Source organism: Camelus ferus, chromosome X (genome assembly GCF_009834535.1).
Source record: "Camelus ferus isolate YT-003-E chromosome X, BCGSAC_Cfer_1.0, whole genome shotgun sequence".
Taxonomy (NCBI): domain Eukaryota; kingdom Metazoa; phylum Chordata; class Mammalia; order Artiodactyla; family Camelidae; genus Camelus; species Camelus ferus.
Genome location: NC_045732.1, coordinates 64,517,483 through 64,539,237, shown reverse-complemented (window position 1 = coordinate 64,539,237; position 21,755 = coordinate 64,517,483). Strand labels below are relative to the sequence as shown.

At 32.4% G+C, this 21,755-nt stretch overlaps 1 long non-coding RNA gene across 2 annotated transcripts in view; it reads left to right on the top strand.

Moving 5' to 3' along the window:
• Window positions 1–8,316: 8,316 nt before the first annotated feature.
• The window catches only part of LOC116662096, a 65,507-nt gene continuing 52,068 nt past the window's right edge, over window positions 8,317–21,755 (top strand). For both annotated transcript variants that reach the window (XR_004318081.1, XR_004318080.1), the window contains exon 1: window positions 8,317–8,923. This is a non-coding gene — a long non-coding RNA (uncharacterized LOC116662096). The remainder of the gene's footprint in view (window positions 8,924–21,755) is intronic.

The following is a 21,755-nucleotide window of genomic DNA, read 5'->3' as shown; positions in this document are numbered from 1 at the left end:
TATGTGCCAAGTCCAACTGTGTTCTTATATATTGTCCTGTTAAAGTTCCATTATCTGTAATATTTAGATCTTCTGTTTATTTGATTTTTTTTCATTTATGATGATATATAGGATCAAAAATTCATTTTCCCCACATTGGACAGCAAATTGACCCAGTATAATTTACTGAAAATCCATACTTTTTACTGTGTTATGTAGTTTCAGTTTCATCATATACCAGGCAATTGGCAAAGGTATTATCTATTTCTGGACCTTCCTGTATGGTCCATTAGTCTATTTGTCTATTCTTGTGTCAGTATCATACTTTCTTAATTTCTATTAGAGGTGATGATTCTGACAGTATAAGCCCTATAGCTTTGTTTTTCTTCCAGGTTGGCTTGACTATTCTCTGGCATTTGCAATTCTGTATAAATTTTAAAATCAGTTCATTGTACTCAACAAAAAGCCTGCTGGAATTTTTATTGGTTTTGCTTTGAATCTATAGATCAACTCTTAGAGAACTGACATCTTAATACGAAGTACACTAATCCATGACCACACATTTACTCAGGTTGTTATTGGTTTTTCTCAGTGATATATTGTATTTTTGACATAGATATCTTGCATTATCTTTCTTTAGAATTGTTTCCTAGGTAATTAATATTTTAATGGTACTTTAAATGGTATTATATTTAAAGTACAATTTAAAAATTTTTCTTGCCAATATATAGAAAAATGATATTGATTTGGTCTGGTGTGCACTGACTTTGTTAAATCCTTTTATTAATTCTAAGAGTTTCTTTTTTTCAGGTTTTTATATGTTCATTGACAACTCTTATGTGAATGATTGCTTTTTTCCAATGTCATATCTAATTTGTTAGAACTTCCATTAAACAATAAATAGAAATGGTAATGATGAACATCCTTGAGTAGTTGTAACCTCAGGGGGTAAGTGTTCTGTATTTCACCATTAAAATTATTATTTTCTATAAATTTTAGTTGGCATTGTCTACCACATTAAAGAAGCTCTCTTCTTTTCCTAGTTTTCTGAGTTTTACCATAAATGGGTGTTCAGTGTTAAATACTTTGTCTGCCTCTTTTGAGATGACCATGTTTTTCCCCTTTAGTATGTTAATGTGGAGAATTATACTGATTGCTTTCCAAATGTTAAACCAACCTTGCATTCCTGGAATAAACTCTACTTGGTCATGATACATTATGCTTTTTATATATCACTAGATTATAATTGTTAATATTTTGTTGAAGAATTTTGCATCTAAGTTTAATATGGCCTATGATATTCCTTTCTTGCATTGTCCTCATCAGGTTTTAGTATTATGGTTATGCTAGGCTTATATAAACATTTTGAAAATGTTTCCATTTATTTTCTGTTCTCTAGAAGAATTTGTGTAAGATTGGTGTTATTCTTAAGTACTTTCAAGAATTCTCCAGTGAAACCATACAGCATTAGAATTTTTTTCATCAGAAAGTTTTTACTTATAGACTTATTTTCTTTAATAAATCATCTTACAATTCATATTTTTATTTCTTTTATATCATTTTAGCAAATTATGTCTTTCAAGGAATTTGTCCATTTCACCTTATGTGTTGACTTTATTGGTATAAAGTTATTTCTAATATGCTCTTATTATCCTTTAATGTGTGAAGGGTTTTGAAGATGATTCCTCTTTTATTTCCTACATTGGTAATTTGTGCTTTCTCTATTTTTTGATTAAGTCTTACTATGTATTTGTTACTTTTATTATGTTATTAAAGAACAAATGTGTGACTGTGTTGAACTTTCTCCATTGTATCTTTTTTCTGTTTCTGCTTTTAAGTTTACATTTCCTTTTCCTCTATTTTCCTTAAGTTTTATTTGCTGCACTTTTCCTACCCTTTGGAGTTTGAAACTGAGATCAATGGCTTTTAACTTCTTTCTCTTTTCCAATATATGAATTTAAAACTATAAATAATCCCTCAGTTTTTTTTAACATTTTTTATTGATTTATAATCATTTTACAATGTTGTGTCAAATTCCAGTGTAGAGCACAATTTTTCAGTTATACATGAACATATATATATTCATTGCCACATTTTTTTCTCTGTGAGCTACCATCAGATCTTGTGTATATTTCCCTGTGCTATACAGTATAATCTTGTTTATCTATTCTACAATTTTGAAATCCCGTCTATCCCTTCCCACCCTCTGCCCCCTTAGCAACCACAAGTTTGTATTCTATGTCTATGAGTCTATTTCTGTTTTGTATTTATGCTTTGTTTGTTTGTTTTTGTTTTTGTTTTTTCGATTCCACATATGAGTGATCTCATATGGTATTTTTCTTTCTCTTTCTGGCTTACTTCACTTAGAATGACATTCTCCAGGAGCATCCATGTTGCTGCAAATGGCATTATGTTGTCAGTTTTTATGGCTGAGTAGTATTCCATTTTATAAATATAACACCTCTTCTTTATCCAGTCACCTGTTGATGGACATTTAGGCTGTTTCCATGTTTTGGCTATTGTAAATAGTGCTGCTATGAACATTGGGGTGCAGGTGTCATCCTGAAGTAGGGTTCCTTCTGGATATATGCCCAGGAGTGGGATTCCTGGGTCATATGGTAAGTCTATTCCTAGTCTTTTGAGGAATCTCCATACTGTTTTCCACAGTGGCTGCACCAAACTGCATTCCCACCAGCAGTGCAGGAGGGTTCCCCTTTCTCCACAACCTCTCCAGCATTTGTCATTTGTGAATAATCCCTCAGTTTTGTTGCATCTCATACATTGTGATTAGTCAAATTTTCATAATCATTCAGTTTATTTTTTAAACGTACACTGATTTATCCATTGATGTATGAGTTATTTAGAGTTATGTTACTTAGTTTCTGTGCATTTGGATATTTTTTAGTTATATTTTTGTTATTGAATGCCTATTTAATCATACTCTGTCACACTTTGTGTCATATCAAATCTTTGCAATTATTTCTACTGTGGTAATTTAACATAACATAAAATTAACCATTTAACTAGTTTAAATATACAGTTTGATGGCATTAATTATAGTCAAATTGTTGCACAACTATCCATTTACAGAAATTTTTTTTATAACTGAAACTCTGTACCCATCAAGCAGGAAGAATTCCCCATATCCCCCTCTCCTCAACCCCTGGTAACAACATTGTACTTTCTGTCTATGAATTTGACTTTACGATGCACCTTATATAAGTGGAATCATACAGTATTTGTCTTTTTGTGTCTGGCTTATTTTGTTTAGCTTAATGTCTTCAGGGTCCATTCATATTGTTGCAAGCATCAGAATTTCTCTCCTTTTAAAGGGTAAATAATATTCCACTATATGGTTATACCATAATTTGTTTACCCATTTATCCATTGATGGATATTAAATTGTTTCCATTTTTAGGCTATTGTGAATAATGCTACTGTGAACATAGGTATACAAATATTTGTTCAAATCCCTGATTTGTTCTGGATATACACCTAGAAGAATTGCTAATTTGTACATTAATTCTGTACAGTTTTTTGAGGAACCATCATACTGTTTTGTATGGCTACATCATTTTACACAGCCACCAGTAATGCGCAATGGTTCCAAGTTTTGTATCCTGACCAATATTTGTTATGTTCTGTTTCTTTTGCTTTTGCTTTTTTAAAATAACAGCCATCTTAACAGGTACAAAGCAGTATCTCATTATGGTTTTGATTTGCATCTCTCTGATGACTAGTGATGTTGACAGTTTTTTCATGTGCCTATTTGTTATCTGTATGTCTTCTTTTGAAAAATGTCAATTAAAGTCCTTTGCTCATTTTTGATTTTGGGTTAGTTGGATTTCTGTTGTTGTTGCTGTTGAGTGGGAAGGGCCATTTATATATACTGAATATCAGTCACTTATCAGATATATGATTTACAGGTATTTTAAAAATCATTCTGTGAGTTGCCTTTTCACTCTGTTGATAATGGTTTTTGATATGCAAGAGTTTTTAATTTTGATGAAGTCCAACTTGTCTATTTTTTGTTATTGTTGCCCTGTGCTTTTGATGTACTCTACAAGAAATCATTGCAAAGTCTGATATCACAAAGGTTTTCACCTTTACTTACCTCTAGGTGCTTTATACTTTTAACTCTTACATGTAGATCTTTGATCAATCTTAAGTTTTTTTGTGCATATGGTATATTATAAGGGTCTAACTCCATTCTTTTGCATGTGGATATTCAGTTTTCCCCACACAATTTGTTGAAAAGACCATTTCCCTATTGAATAGTCTAGGAACTCTGGATGAAAATCAGTTGAGAGTACATGTGAGGGTGTATTTTGGGTTCTCTCTTCAACTGGTTTTACATATCTGTTTTTATGCCGGTATCACTATTTTTTATTACTGTAGTTTGTAGTAATATTGAAAAAGAGAAAGTGTGAAACCTGCATCTTTGTTATCTTTCAACATCATTTTGATTATTTAGGGTCTCTTGAGAATTCATATGAAATTTAGGATGGATTGTTATATTACTGTAAAAAATATCATTGGTATTTTAACAGGAATCACATTGAATCTGCAGATCATTTTAAGAAGTATTAACATCTTAATAATATTAAATTAGACAATCTATGGAAATGAAATTTCTTTTGATTTACTTGTACCTTTATGTCAATGATGTTTTACAATTTTCAGAGGAGAAATCTTTTATCTCTGTAGTTAAATTTATTACCAAGCATTTTTTTCTTTTTGATGCTATTGTAAATGAAATGGTTTTCTTAATTTCCTTTTTGAATTAGTCATTGTTAATGTATAAAAAATAATTATTGTGTGTTGATTTCTATTGTGTAAGTTAGCCTAATTTGTTTGATAGTTCTAACACATTTTTGGTGGACTCTTTAGGATTTTCTATTTACATAAATCACATCATCTGCAAGAGAAAATTTTACAACTTTCTTTACCATTTGTATGTTTTTTATTTTTTAATTTTTTTGCCTAATTACCATGCCAAATACACAATTCTTATCTGACAGTTTATTCTTTCAGCCATTAAATTTATTATCCCACTGCCTGTGGCCTCCAAGTTTTCTGCTGAAAAATCCACTGCTAATCTTACTGAAGATTTGTACATGACCAGTCACTTTTTTTTTTTTGCTGCTTTCAAGTTTCTCTCTTTGTCTTTCAAAATTTCAATTATAATGTACCTTGATGTAGATGTCTTTGATTTATCCTGTTTAAACTTCATTGAGCTCCTTGGATTTTCAGATTGATGTCTTTCTTCAAATTTGGGAATATTTCACTATTCCTTCAAGTATCTTCTACTTTTTTCTCTCTCATTTTTTCTTCTGAGACTCTCATAATGATTATATTCATCTGCTTGATGGTTTCTCATAGAGTCCTTAGCCTCTGTTCACTTTTCTTTGTTCTCTTTATTATTTTTGATACTTAGAATTGGTTATTTCAAATGTCCTTTATAAAAGTTGGCTGACAATATTTCTGATGAATATAATTGAAAATTCCTCAACAAAATAATAGCAAACCAAATTCAACAATACATTAAAAGGATCACACACAATGATCAAATGGGATTTATTCCATGAAGGCAAGAATGTTTCAACATCACAAATTAATCAACATGCTATGTTACATTAATAAAATGAAAGATAAAAATTGTATGATCATCATAATAGATGCAGAAAAGGCATTTGACAAAACTCAACATCCATTCATGATAAAAAAAAAAAAAACTCCACAAAGTGGGTATAGTGGAAATGTACTTTAGCATAATAAAGCCCATATATGACAAACTCACTGCTAATATAATACTCAACAGTGAAAATCTGAAATCTTTTAATATAGTATCAGGAACAAGACAAGGATGCCCACTCTCTTCACTTTTACTCAATATAGTATTGGAAGTCCAGTTACATCAATTAAGCAAGAAAAAGAAATAAAAGGCATACAAATTGAAAGGAAGAAGTAAAATTATCACTAATTGCAGGTAATATGATATTATATATAGAAAACCCTAAAGACCACCAAAATTCTATTAGAACCAATAAATGAATTCATTACAATTGCAGGATACAAAATATATATACAGAAATCTGTTGTGTTTCCATGCACTAATAATTAACTATCAGAAAGAGAAATTAAAACAATCCCTTTTGCAATTACACTATCAAAAAGTATAAAATACCTAGGAATAAATTTAGCCAAGGAGGTGAAAAACTTGTACACAAAGCTGTAAGACACTGATGAAAGATATTTAAGACACAAATAAGTGCAAAGATATTCCATGCTCATGGATTAGAAGAATAAATATTGTTAAAATGTCCATATACCCAAAACCATCTATAAATTCAATGCAATCTCTATCAAAATTACAAAGACATTTTTCACAGAAATAGTAAAAAAAAATTCTAAAATTTATATGAAACTACAAAAGACCCAGATAGTCAAATCTTGAGAAAGCAGAACAAAGTGGGAGGCATCACACTTCCTGATTTCAAACTACACGTCAAGCCTATAGTTGTGAAAACAGTGTGGTACCAGCATAAAATCAGACACACAGACCAACCGAACAGATTTGAAGGCTCCAAAATAAACCCAGACATATTTGGTCAACTAATATTTGACAAGGGAGCTAATGATACTCAATAAAGAAAAGGCAGCCTCCTTAATAAATGGTGCTGAAAAACCTGGACAGATACATGCAAAAGAATAAAATTGGATCAGTATATTACACCATATACAACAATTAACATAAAATGGATTAAAGACTTGAACATAAGATCTGAAATCATCAAACTCCTAGATGAAGACATAGTTGGCAAGCTCCTTGACATCAGTCTTAGTGATGTTTTTCTGGAACTGACTCCAAGGGTGAGGCTACAAAAGCACAAATAAACAAATGGGACTATATTAAACTAAAAAATTCTGCACAGTGAAGGAAACCATCAACAAAATGAAAAGGCAACCTACTACATTGGAGAAGATATAATAAAGAGTAAATATACAAAATATTTAAAGAAATCATATAACTCAATAAGGAAAACCAAACAAATCTCATTAAAAAATAGCCAGAGGACGTGAATAGACATTTTTCCAAAGAAGATATTCAAATGGCCAACAGACACACGAAAAGACGCTCATCATCATAAATCATCAGGGAAATGCAAATCATATCAGTGGGATATCATTTCACACCTGTTAGAATGGCTATTATCTAAAAGACAAGAAATAACAAATGCTAGCAAGAATGTGGAAAAAAAGGGAACTCTCATGGGAATGTAACCAGGGGCAGCCAATGTCGAAAACAGTATGGAGATTCCTAAAAAAGTTAAAAATAGAGCTACAATATGAACCAGTAATTCCACTTCTGGGTATCTGTATGAAGTAAATAAAAACATTAATTTGAAAAGATATATGCACTACTATGTTCATTGTAGCATTATTTACAATAGCCAAGATATAAAAACTAAGTGTCTATAGATAAATGAATGGATAAAGAAGATGTGAGATATATATGTGTGTGAGTGTGTGTGTGTGTGTATCTTGCTATTTGCAACAACCTGAAGGAATCTATAGGGTATTATACTAAGTGAAATAAGTCAGACAGAGAAAGACACATACAGTGTGATTTCACTTATATACAGAGTCTAAAAACCAAAACAAACACATGAACAAAACAAAACACATATTCATAGATACAGAGAACAGGATGTTGCCAAGGGGGAGGAAGGCTAGAGAAGGTGTAGTGGATGAAGGATATCAAGACATACAAACTTCCAGTCATAAAATAAATAAGTAATTGGGATGAAATGTACATCATGAGGAATACAATCAATAATATTGTATTAATTTTGTATGGTAACAGATGGTATCTAGACTTATCGTGGTGATCATGGTGCAATGTTTGCATATGTAGAATCATTTTTTTGTACACATGAAACTAACATAATAATGTATGTCGAATATACCTCAATAAAAAAGTTGGCTGACACTTCTGTCTTTTCAATTCTGTTGTTGAACCTCTCTAGTGAACTTTCAATTCAGTTCTTTTATTTTTAGGCTCCAGAATTTCTGTTCTGTTTCTTGCTATGAGTTCTACCTCTTTGTTGATATTTACGGTTTTGTTCAGATTTCTTTTCCTGATTTCCTTTAGTTCTTTGTCCATGTTTTCTTCAACTCTCTGAGCATTTTTAAGATGGTTATTTTAAATTATTTGTCTGTTATTTTTGATGCCTGTTTCTTCAGGGACATTTTCTGCCATTTTTTCTTTCTTTTAATAGACTATGTTTTCCTGTTTCTTTTTATGCCTTGTGATTTTATGTTAAAAATAAAAGTAGCCATCTCTCTGAGTCTCTGAAGACGGGATCTCTGCCAAGGAAGACCTTTACTAGTTAACAGAGTATGTTCTGTGCTTTGAGATCAGCCTGGTATGAAGGCTTAAGGTTTACTCAGGCCTTTTCTTCGCATGCATCTTGCCTGGGCCTGTGTACATGCGTGTTTTTGTTTTTGTTTTTGTTTTTGTTTTTGTTTTTGATCCCTCCCTTATACATGGCTGCTTTTAAATATCTTATTTTCCCAAGGAGTTTTACTCCTGCCTCTTCTCAGAGCCTTAGATTTTCTATTGTACTTTCTTATAATCTCTTTGCAGCAGGAGTCTTCAGGTCCATAGTTCCCCTGCAGCTTTCATGATCAGTACCCACGTGCAATCCACTCTGCTCCCCATGGCTTTTCCTAGCCTGAAATCTGTGCTAAACTGCTTTTCCCTACCTAAACTCTGAATTAGGTGAAACAGAGATCAATCCTTCATTCATTTTCCAGACTGGTTTGAATGTTGCAAGTGAAGTCCTCTCGCCTTCCTCCAGTTTGAGGGAAGGAACTAGGACCTGGCCTCCTGCTTCCCTCAGGCTGTGCTGAGCTGTGCTAGTGAGAGTGCGAGGCAAGGGTGAGTAAAAATGCCATGGAATTTCTTACCGTTGAATGTGACTTTTTCTTGATTGGGAATTCTGTTGGTTGCTGCAGACATTTGATTGTTTTTTAGAGCTCCTATATAAAGTCATTATAGTTGCTTTTCAAATGTTTCTATAAGGAAATGTGAGCCTGGAGTTTGCTAGTCTTGTTGACATCACTCTTCTCTTTGCAGTTTTTGAGACTTAATTCATATCCAAGGGTGTGTTCTATTATGGTGTATGCCCCCCTTGTGTATTTGGGAAAAAAAGAGCATTTTGTAGATGCTGGATATAGCAGTGCAGATATTTCAGTTAAATCAATTGTTCTTATTTAATGTTTCTATATTCATATTTACTTTTGTTTCCTTATACTACTCAATTTCAAGAGAGGGGTTTTAAAATTTCCAGTTATGATTTTGGATTTGTCTCTTACTTCTGTCAATTTCTGCTTTATATATTTCGAAGCTATGTTATTAGATACAAGCAACTTTTGGTTTTTATATTTTCTTATTGCACTGTTTCTGTTACTATTTTTATGAAATGTCTTCCATTATTTCTCATAATACTTATTTCCTACAGTATACTTTCCAAGCTATCAGAGGCCACAGTAGCTTTTTTGAATAATTTTTGTTTATGTATTTTCCCATCTTTGTACTTTTACCCTTTAACTACTATTATATTTAAAAGATGTTGATTGAAAATTGCATATATAGTTTTTCCTTAATTCATTATAGCAATCTTTATCTTTTAAGATGAGAAATTAGGCAACTCAAATTGTATGTAATTAATAATATAGTTAAAATTTACCATCTCGCTTTTTTTTTAAATTGGCTCTTCTGGTCTGTGTTTCTTTACTCCTGTTTTCTGGTTTCTTTTGTATTAATCAAGTGCTCTTTTTTTGTTGTTGTTGTGTTAGATTTTAATTATGCCTCTTTTATTATTAATAAATAGTTACCTAAGGGACTAAATATGCATCTATTAACAATAGTTTAACTCCATTTACTTCCTCCAACCCTTATGTTTTGTTATATAATTTATTTGTTACATGTGTTTCAAATCTAATTAGACATCATCATTGTGTTTTAAATGGATTTTCATTTAGCAATATATTTATCTTTTCTGGGGCTCTTCTTCCTTTTTATGGTAACTTGTTCAATTAGGATTGTTTTTCTTCATCTTGAGTTTTTTTTTTTTTTCTTTTAGTAGTGTAGATACGCTGGTGATGAATAAATTCAACTTTAAATATCTGCAAATTTCTTTATTTCATCTTTGCTGAATAATATTATATTAACTACAAAATTATTTGTTTACATTTTCAATACATTATCCTATTTATTGTTTGCTGAGTTTTTGAATCTATAGATTGAGATATTTTTGTTAGATTTAAAGATTTTAAAGTTATTAATTTTTCATACATTGGTTCTATTCCATTCATTTTCTTCTCATCTAGGATTCTGATTAAAAGTATGTTAGACCTTTTGATTGTGTCTCAAGTATTTTCTTACTCTTGGATCTGTGTTTTCTTTTTATCTCTTTGTGTTCACTTTGGATTATTTCTCTTATTATTTCTTCAAATTTATTAATCTTGTGTCTTGTGTTCTATATGATGTTACAACAACTAGTGAGTTTTGAGATTTATATACTGTCTTTTGAGGTAACATAATGTTCATTTGATACATTTCTGCAGATTCTGATTTTCTTTTGAAATGCTACATCTCTTCTGATTATTTCCACCTTTTCTTATATTTTCTTTATCATATTAATTATAGTATTTTCAGGTCCTTCTGCTAGCTCTAATATTTGGATCATGTATGGGTCTCCTTTTATAGAGTATTGTATTTCTTCATTACTGACTTTCTACATGTCTGTTTTTTTTTTTTTACCATATGCTATACATTATTCCTTAAATGTTGAGATGGATCTTGATTATGTAAATTTTTCTCTCTAAAGTGTTATATTTTGCCCCAGAATGTAGTTAAATGACCAGAGGATCACCTTAATCATGCTAAAGCTTATTTTATCGCTTTGCTAGTCTGTGTTTCAGTTTTGTTCTTTTATCCCTGGTATAGCCCTTGTTCTGTGGTGTGTTCTTTACTTCTGGAGTATGGCTGTTATGGTCTCAAGAAAGCCCAGGGTGTCAGTTCTAAAAAGGCCTCCTCTGCATTGTGTGGCCTCTTTAATTAACCTCTGCTCAACTCTCCAATTTTGAGAAAGAACCTAAATTGTCTAATTTTGTCACTCTAGCCCCATGGGATCACCAGTATGCTAGTTTCTTTTTCCCAAGAAGTAACACTCTGCCTTAGCCACACCCAGATTTTTCAATTCTGGCCCATACCCAGTTTTCAGATTTCCTCAGAGAAGAGGCAGCTGCAGATTCTTGGCTTCTAAAAGTTTTTCTCCTTTGTGAGATGCTATTTCTTCGGGTCCTTATTGCTTCTGTAGACCTCTGATGCCTTAAACACTTTATCTTTTCTGGTTGCTTCCAGTGATATTGTTGGCCTGCTGTGAACTATTCCATCCCATTTGAAAGGAGAAACTCATTCATCTCTTTTTGATATCTATACCAGTATCTCCTAAGTTGTATTTGTAACTTTGTGGGATCTGATTTAGAAGGAAGAAACATATAAGTCTGTCTGACAGAATCTTGGGAGATGGATTCTGTCATCTTGTTATTCAGCTAGTGTGCATGGAAATAAGTATATGGCCATCCACTGCTAATGACTGAAGTTGATCATTCTGCATATTCTACATTAATACATTTATTTGAGAACCTGTATCGTAGTAATACCAATAACTATCCTCAAAGTTGATGTAGAATTGAGTATTGCCTCTGAAGCTAGGAGATAAATCAATTTTAAATTTGATGTTTTCTATTTAAATACACTGTTTTCCTATCTTTAGCCAGTCATTCTCTGATACATCAGAACTAATCCAACTCCTTCATTCTATATTGTTCACATATTTTCTTTCTTAAGCAATGTAGATACACACAGCACACATATTTATCTTTGTTTATCTTGTGCCCATGCTTATTGCCTTTTTTTCAAAACAGTAACTTTTTTGAATAAAAACAAAAATAATGAATGAGGCAAACCATATGTCAAAAGAAAGGCATGTGATTTTAAGCAGAATTAAAAGAAGAGAGAAAACACACTTAATTTCAGAATCAGAACGGCTCCATGGAAGTAGTAGTATTTACGTTGGGCTTGGAAGGATGTATAATCTTGCAGGTAGACATAAACAGAATCAAAGCATTTCAACTGAAAATTTTGTTATCTTTACTGTCTTATCCTACTTGCCTTTTCATCTCTTTTCATTGACTAGTTTGAAAAGCCTCAGATTATCAGATCAGTTCATTTAGACTTGTTAAAGTTCAGAGGTGTTTTCCTAAGAACAATGAGTTTAGTAAAGTTTTGAATGGCACAAAAGTGTTATGTATGGGGCTAGAGGAAAAGAGAACCAATATTTATTGAATACCTATTGAGGCGGGAAGCCCCATAAAAAGACCGGCAGGACCCCTAGGCAGGGCCGCTGCTCTCCTCTTAGCACCGTCGGGTTCCCTGGCCCAGAGGCTTTATCTCACTTTTTGCGTCTAAAGCGGCTAACTTACACCTAAAATTCTACTGGTTCCCTGAGCTCACTTCTGATTGGTTATTTCCTTCACTCCTGATTGGTTATTACTCTCATTTCTGATTGGTTATTACTCTCACTTCTGATTGGTCCACTTCCCTAACTTCTGATTGGTCCATTTGTAGTACTTCATTTGCATGGAGCTCACTCCTGATTGGGCTATTTCTACAAAGCTTGCTCCTGGTTGGTCAACTTCTGTTGTACTTTACTTGCATATGATGCTGCAAAGTGTAAAACTGGCAGCCTATAAAAGGCTTGTGTAAACCTACAGATGGGGTCCAGACCTTGAAGTGTTAACTCCTCTGGACCCGCTGACGGAATAAACCTGAGTTCTCCAACTCTCTCAGTGCTGCTTGGTGTCTCGCCTGGATCCAGGTTGCTGTTACAACTGAGCTGTAACACCGAGGTGTAACACATTTTTCTGCAACACTATTAGGTTTTAAAACCTCCCATGCTTTCTTTTATTTTTTTATCCCAGTCGTGTGAGGTAACACGTTTTCTATTTTTAAAATGAGGATAATTGAGGCCCAGTGGAGGTGAATAATTTGTTCAAATACCCTCTACTGATGTCAAGGTTGTGATTTTCATCCATCTGTCTTTGTTAAGCATGTGCACTTTGACCACATGATGCTTCTCCTCACTACACTATGGTGTATAATTCTTCATAAGTTTTGAAAAGCTGGTTTGAGTTATATTGTGTAGGAAGTTAAATGTCAATCTTTTTAGAAGTCAAAACCATAATAGAAGTTTAAATGAAGTGATCTGAGGATTCAGAAGATTGGCATTTCAAACTAGTCAAGGAAAAGTGATGTAAAAGCAAGTGCAGGATAGAGTTGGTAAAGATGCAGAAAAGCTGAATGCTATCACAGTTGACACAATCTTCTGAAGAGAAGTCAAGAAGAGTAACAGTCCCAAGAATATGTTCAAAACACGTCTGCCAGCAAAATGAAGTTTTGTTGGCTCATTTTCTGAATACAGAAACATATAATTTTAATTTGATGGTAATCAATTGCTTTTTAGTAAATTTAGTAATTATTCATATGTATTTCATTACATGAGTAATAAGTTTCACTGTAGAAAAACCTTGAACATACAGAAGTCAAAATGAAAAACAACTGCAATAGTCTGATTTTCTAACATCCAAAAATAATCACAATTGACAAATATATTTATGAAGTATGTTTTCTACACACACACACACATAAATTATGGAATTATACTATAATGCTATTTGATCATTTTAAAACATTAATAATGGAAATTGTGAATGCTTATAAAAGTAAAAATTATATTACTATGAGCCCCCACTCCCTGTATCTATTGCCCTGCTTCACCATTATCTACATATAACCAATCTTCTGTCATTTATATGTCCACTTACTACCCCCCCCCTCAGCATACTTTTAAAACAAATCTCAGATGTTGTAAAACATTATTTAAAAATCTGCAAAATATATTTATAATAGATAAGGAATTTGTTTTTAAGCAATACCTCAATGAAATGATCATTTTTAACACTATTAATGATAATTTCTTGATATCCTCAACTAATCAGGGACTGTTAAACTTTCCCCAGTAGCCTAAAAAAGTGTCTGTTCAGAATTTATTTGTTTACATCAGAATCTAAATTCCAAACAGTGACTAGCATTAATATATCTCTTATAGCATAATACTATTTATTGCACTTAAAATCAAATTTATTGAATAGTCATTTATATGCAATAAAATGCACCCAAGAGCAGAGATTGATGAGTTATGACAAATGTGGATGCCTGTTTAATCAGCCCCACAAGGAGGCATTAGAATGCTTCCATCACTCAACAAAGTTCCATCATACCCCTTTGTAGACAACCCACATTACACCCTACCTGTGGAAACACTGATCAACTTTCTGTCATTATCGAATATTTTTCTTATTCTGGAATTTCATATAAATGGAGTCACAGTGTGCACTCCTTTATTTCTGAATGCTTTCATTCTAAAAATACATTTTGAGATTCTTTCACATTGTTGCATATATTGTGTATTTATTCCTTTTATTGCTAAACAGTTTTCCATTGTATGGATATACCACAGGTTGTTTTCTATTATCAACTGATGGATATTTAGTTGTTTCCAAATAATTTTGACTACTATAAATATGGTTGCTCTGAACAAATTGGTGCAAGTGATTTTGTGCACTGCCGTTTCATTTTTCCTGGATAGAATTGCCAACTTATACAGCATTTATTTTACTTTATAAGTAACAGCTAAGCAGATTTACACAATGGTTGTACCATTTTACATTACCATCAGCAGTATATGTGAGTTCCTGTTGCTCTCCATCTTTGTCAACAGTTGGTATTATAAGGCTTTTTAAGTTTAACAGTAGGTGTGTAACTGTATCTCATTTTAGTTTTAATTTGCATTTCTATGAAAACTAATGATATTCTATAACTTTTTATGTGCTTATAGGTTATTTATATATATTCTTTTGTAAAGTGCCTATCTAAATCTTTTCCCAAATATTAAAAAAATTTTGGATTATTTGTCTTAAACTATTTAGTTGAATGACTTCTTCTCCCCCTTTTTTTAATTGACATATAGTCAGTTACAATGTGTCAATTCATGGTGTACAGCACAATGTTCCAGTCATGCATATACGTATATATATTCGTGTTCATATTCTTTTTCATTAAAGGTTATTACAAGATATTGAATATAGTTCCCTGTGTTATACAGAGGAAATTTGTTTTTTTAATCTATTTTTATATATACTGGCTAACATTTGCAAATCTCAAACTCCCAAATTTATCCCTTCCCACCCCTTTCCCTTGATAACCAAAATATTGTTTACCATGTCTGCAAGTCTGTTTCTGTTTTGTAGATAAGTTAATTAGAGTCCTCTTTTTTTCTTTGTTTAGATTCCACATGTGAGTGATGTCATATGGTATTTTTCTTTCTCTTTCTGGCTTACTTCATTTAGAATGACAATTTCTAGGTCCATCCATGTTGCTGCAAATGGCATTATTTTATTATTTTTTATGGCTGAGTAGTATTCCATTGTATAAATATACCACAGCTTCTTTATCCAGTCATCTGTCAATGAACATTTCGGTTGCTTCCATGTCTTGGCTGTTGTATATTGGGGTGCATGTATCTTTTTGAATTAGAGTTCCCTCTGGATATATGACCAGGAGTGGAATTGCTGGATCATATGGAGAGTCTAATTATAGTTTTTTTTTGAGTAATCTCCATACTGTTTTGCATAATGGCTGCACCAAACTACATTCCCACCAACAGTGTAGGGGGTTCCCTTTTCTCTATACCCTCTCTCAAATTTTTTCAGTGTGGTCAGAGTTTTCTTGTTGTAGGAACAAGAATAACAACTTGTAAGTAATTCATGGGCCAGAGTTGAAACTGAAATCTAATTTCTTTATTCAACTCTTTACGCATTGCATTCTTCCTGGAATGGCTCTATTTAGGAAGCTTGTGAGGAAGGGAGGAAAAAGAGCATCTAAACTATCAGATATTCTCCTAATGTCAAAAGACTATGTAAAAGTGTGATTTTCCAGACTCAGAATACTAGAATTAGGACAGGTGAAGTCTTTATTTTGTCCTTGACCCATTGATAGTTAATTTTCTGTAAATGTTACAAGTATATATTATTTCTGATTCAGCCTCATTTCCACAGCTTACCAAGATTTTATGTTTAGTGAGGTCCAAGAAAGCTTCAACTATTACCCTTGAACAGTTTTTCTGTTGTAGCAGACAAGTCATCACTGGTTCTGTATTTCAGGCTATACCACTTACTTGCCAGGTTTTACTGAGCCACAGGCATTCTGTCTCCTTGTAGCCCCTCAATTCTACTTGACCACCAATCTTTTGGCAGTCTTTCTCTTGTTTTGTCATTCAGAGTTTGATGTACCTCTAGTTTCATTGCTGATGAAGCTTTTTTTTTTTTTTTCTGTTTCTCACTCTCCCCTTGTTTATAGTGATTTATGAGCTGAAAAGGAGAAAATGCCAAGTTAACTTCACCATTTTTAACTATAAACCATTCCATACACTTCTCATTGGACTTGAAAACATAGTGGAAACTGGGCTTAGAGGTGCAATGTTGAAGCGGATGCAGTGTTGGGACTCAATAATTTCTTTGTGTGTTCGTTTTTCTGTTTAATTTTAATTTGGAGTAGTTGCAAATGCTCAGTACATACAAGGGGAAAATGTCTCTACTACATCAATAAGTTTCTTTGCATCAATAGCCTCACTTATATAGTAAGGCTAAGTACAGTAATTTAGTAAATTAAAAGGTCCATACATTTCTATCTTCATGTATACTTCAGAGAATTAAATACCAAAATAGTAGGAGTAGGTAAATAGAAATGAAGCACAGAGCAAAGCTCAAATGTGAACAGTTATGGGAAGCAGCATATTTGTAGGTTAGTCTCAAATATAGCATTCTATTAATGTTCATACAAGTGAACTGTGTAAAATCATCAAAGGCATATATCCAGAATGTTTACAATTTCTTTTTATAAGTATCTTAGTTTAAAAGTGGTGTTTAATTTTCTATACTCTTTCAATTCATCATAAATTTCTAAAATGTATGTAATATATTATTTACAAGTACATTTTTAAAAAAGAACTGAGCTTTCTTTTGTCCATTTCTGAAGAAAGATACTGAGGTAATATATTTTAGCTTAAAAGGGGAAATTCTTGGAATTAAGGTAACTTCTCATGAGAGAATTTTTAGAGGGATGTTTGGCAGATTAAAATCATTTCAACAATGGCAAATGTAACTCTAACCTTCTTGAGTACCAGATTTCTTTCCTAACTGAATATAATGTTGAAAGCTGTAGATTTTTCCTATAAAAACCTTCAAGATAAAATGATTTGAGTGCAATATTATTTTCTTCTAGAAACAGTTTTTCAATAAGATATTACTGGTAAAGGGTACAATGACTATACTTTTAACATGAAAATGTCCAACAACATATTAAATCAATTATCAATGATGCTTGTACAATGTAGGGTTTAAACTTTTGGAATGATTTATATATCCATTCAACTAATAATTTCAATAATAAATTACATTCATTTTTGTTTATGTGATCTCACTAAATATAGTGAACAGTTAAGTATGCTCATATTTTTCATCTATCAGAAGTTTTTAATACAATTTATCACTCTTTATGTGAAATATTGCATTTCTTTCCATGACATTTTATTTTCCTGCTGTTCCTCTTATCCCCTTGGCCACTTCTTTAAAATCTCCTTGTTAGTACTTATTTCTCTAGCAAATCATGAAATATTGAAGTTCCTTAGGGCTTCTTCTCATTTACCACCCAAATCCATTACATTACTATTTGATTCATTCTACCTCCCAAATATAGATGTCAAAATATGTCTCTCCATTTTTTTCTCCAATTCCTTCATCTAATTGCCTTATTTTTCTTCAGTCTCACCCTCAGTGACTGCTTCAGTTAGCTATTGTTGTGTAGCAAGCTATTCTAAATCTTAGTGTCTTAAAAACACACTGAATTATTATTACTCATGAATCTGTGATCTGACTTTTTATTGTTTTCCTCTGCTCTCACTTGAATAGTTACAGTTATGTGGCAACTGTAATGGTTGTAAAGTTCAAGATGGTGTCACTTACAAATTTTGCAGTGGGTGCTAGCTGTTGTTTGGGGCCTCTATGTCCTCTTCCATGCTGTCTGTCATCCTCCAATAGGCTGGATCAACTTCTTCATGTGGCAGTTTCAAGACAGCATTCCAAGAGGGCAAGAGCAAAATGCAAAGCCCCAATATAGCACCATGACATCATGCAGTTCAACCACTTTAAATATGATCAATATGCTGATCACAATTGAAGTTATATTTTTATCATTTAGCGCTTCCTGATCTGTAGACTTGGGTATCCACCTGCCTACTCATCATGTCTACTTGGATGTGTAATAAATATCTCAATCTTAAAATAATGAAAATTTTGATTTTTTCAACCTGTACTTTCATCAATATTCTCCATACTCAGAAAATTTATCTATTCAGCAAATATTTATTGAACATCTATTATGCCAGATGTCATTTTAGACAATAGATAAACAGTGAACAATACAAACAACATTCATGATTTTATGGACTATGTATTCTAGTGGAGACATCAACCAATAAAAAATAAAATGTCAGATTATAAGTGCTAAGATGGAAAATAAAGTAGGATCGTGGATAAAGAGTGATGGAAACTGCTATTTTGGATAGGGAGGTCAGGGAAAGCCTCTCTGATCAGGTGACATAAGACTAAAGACCAAAGTGAAGTGATGGAGTGCACCATGTATATATAGGTGAGAATCACATCCTGGGTACCATCCAGCTTCTCAAGTCCCAAGCGTAAGAATCATCTTTCATTCCTTGTATTTCCTCACTACTCTCTCAGATGGAAGCTAACTGAAATGAATTTAACTTTAAAATATATCCCATATTAGTTTACTTCTTTCCAGTTCAATTGCTATCACTTTGCTCTAAGTTATTACCTATCCTGATATACTTCAATAGTCTTAAGTACCTAGCTACCAATTCCTTGCCCTTGCAGCCAGAATGATATTTTAAGGCTATAAATCAAATTATATGACCCCTCTGCTTAAAAATTTGACTTCCAATAGCACTTAAAATAAAATACAAAATTCTTAACCTGGTTTACCAAGTCTCATTTAGTGATATCCACCACAAAATAACTTAGATGATATACTTGCATGCTAAAATTTGTGTAAGTAATCACATGTGTGCATTCAATAAATTTTGGCAAATGTTTATCAAAGTTCATGAAGTTGTACATTGGCATCTCCACTATATTTTTGCCCATAAATTATTAGAAGCTTATCAGATCTCCATTGTAATTTTCCCTCAACTTGCAAAAGCTCCAAAGTATCCATTCCTTTAAGGGATCAAAAGGTATTTTTACAGTATTATTCTTTGATATTCACATTGTGTATATGCATCAGTTTTGCATTGATACACAGAAAAATCAAGCATGAAGAATTAATTTCATAAGAATTGTTTTTAAAACTTTTGTTTACTGAGAGTCAGTAAACAGACTTCTAGTTTTTATTCCAGGTGAATCAATGTGGCCAGTGTCCACTTTATTCATCTATTTCTTCTACAAAAATTTATTGAGCAGCTACTATGTCCCTGTCCCTAGATATTCAACATTAAATAAAATGGATAAGGGTCTTGAATTCTCACAGTGTATATTCCAAGTGATGAAAGAAGATGGAATATAAGCAAATATACATATGAACAAACCAACAAAAAATAGCAAGAAAAGTAGTAAAAATATGTACTACACATTGAATTTAAAAAAGTGAAGTAAGCATCTTGTTGACTTTTTTATTTTTCTATTTATTTTTTATTGAAGTATAGTTGATGTAAAATATTATATAAGTTACAGGTGTACAATACAGTGACTCACAATTTTAAGGGTTATATTCCACTTATAGTTATAAAATATTGGCTATATCTTCTATGTTGTACAATATATCCTTATAGCTTATTTTATACATAATAGTTTGTACCTCTTAAGCCCCTAACCACTGCCCTCTTCCCGCTGGTAACTACTACTTTGTTCTCTATTATCTGTGAGTTTGTTTATTTTTTGTTATATTCACTAGTTCATTTTATTTTTTAGATCCCACATAAAAGTAATATTATACAGTACTTGTCTTTCTCTGTCTGACTTGCGTCACTTAGTATAATACCCTCCAAGTCCATCCATGTTGTTTCAAATGGCAAAATTTCATTCTTTTTAAATGGCTGAGTAGTATTCCATTGTGTGTGTGTGTGTGCGCGCGCGCGCGAGTGTGCCTGTGTATATGCCACATCTTCTTTATCCATTCGTCTGTTGATGAATGTCTAGGTTGCTTCCATATCTTGGCAATTGTAAATAATGCTTCTATGAACATTGGGATGTACATATCTTTTTGAATTAGTGTTTTTGTTTTTGTTTTTTTAGATGTATACCCAAGAGTGGAATTACTAGATCATATGGTAGTTCTATTTTAAAATTTTGAGAAACCTCCATACTGTTTTCCACAGTGGCTGCACCAATTTACATTCTTACTAACAGTGTACGATGGTTTCACCATTTTTCATTCAGGGTTTTTTGACATTGAATTGTATGAACTGTTTATATACTTTGTATATTGACCCCTTATTGGTCATATCATTTGCAAATATTTTCTCCCATTAAGTAGGTTGTCTCTCTTTTTTTCAATGCTTTCTTGGTTGTGCAAAACTTTTATGTTTAATTAGGTCCCATTTGTTTATTTTTGCTTTTCTTCCCTTTGCTTTAGAAGACAGATTGAAACAAATATTGCTATTACGTCTATCGAAGAGTGTCATTACAGGGATCATTCACTATGATCAAGTGGGATTTATCGCAGGGATGCAAGGATTTTTTAATATCCACAAATTAATCAATGTTATATAGGACATTAAAAACTGAATAATAAAAACATACAATTATCTCTATAGTTGCAGAAAAAGCCTTTGATAAAAGCCAACATCCATTTATGATAAAACCCTCAAGAAAGTAGGCACAGAGGAACATACCTCAACATAATAAAGACCAAATGTGAGAAACCTACAGCTAACATCATACTTAGTGGTGAAAAGCTGAAAGCATTTCCTCTAAGATCAGGAACAAGACAAGGATGCTCACTCTCACCATTTTTATTCAAAATAGTATTGGAAGTCCTAGCCAATGCAATCAGACAACAAAAAGAAATAAAAGGAATCCAAATTGGAAAGGAAGAAATAAAACTGGCACTGTTTGCAGATGACATGACATAGAAAATCCTTAAGATGCCACCAGAAAACTACTAGAGCTCATCAATGAATTCAATAAAGGTAACAGGATACAAAATTAATATACGAAAATCTGTTGCATTTCTTTACACTAACAGCAAACTATCAGAAACAGAAATTAAGGAAACAATCCCATTTACCATCTGATCAAAAAGAATAAAATACCTAGGAATAAACCTACATAAGGAAGTAAACAACCTGTACTTAGAAAACTATAAGATACTTATGAATGAAATGGAAGAGGATACAAGCAGATGGAAAGATATCCCATGCTCTTGGATTGGAAGACTCAATATTGTTAAAATGGCCATACTGCCCCAAACAATCTACAGATTCAGTATGATCCCTATCAAATTA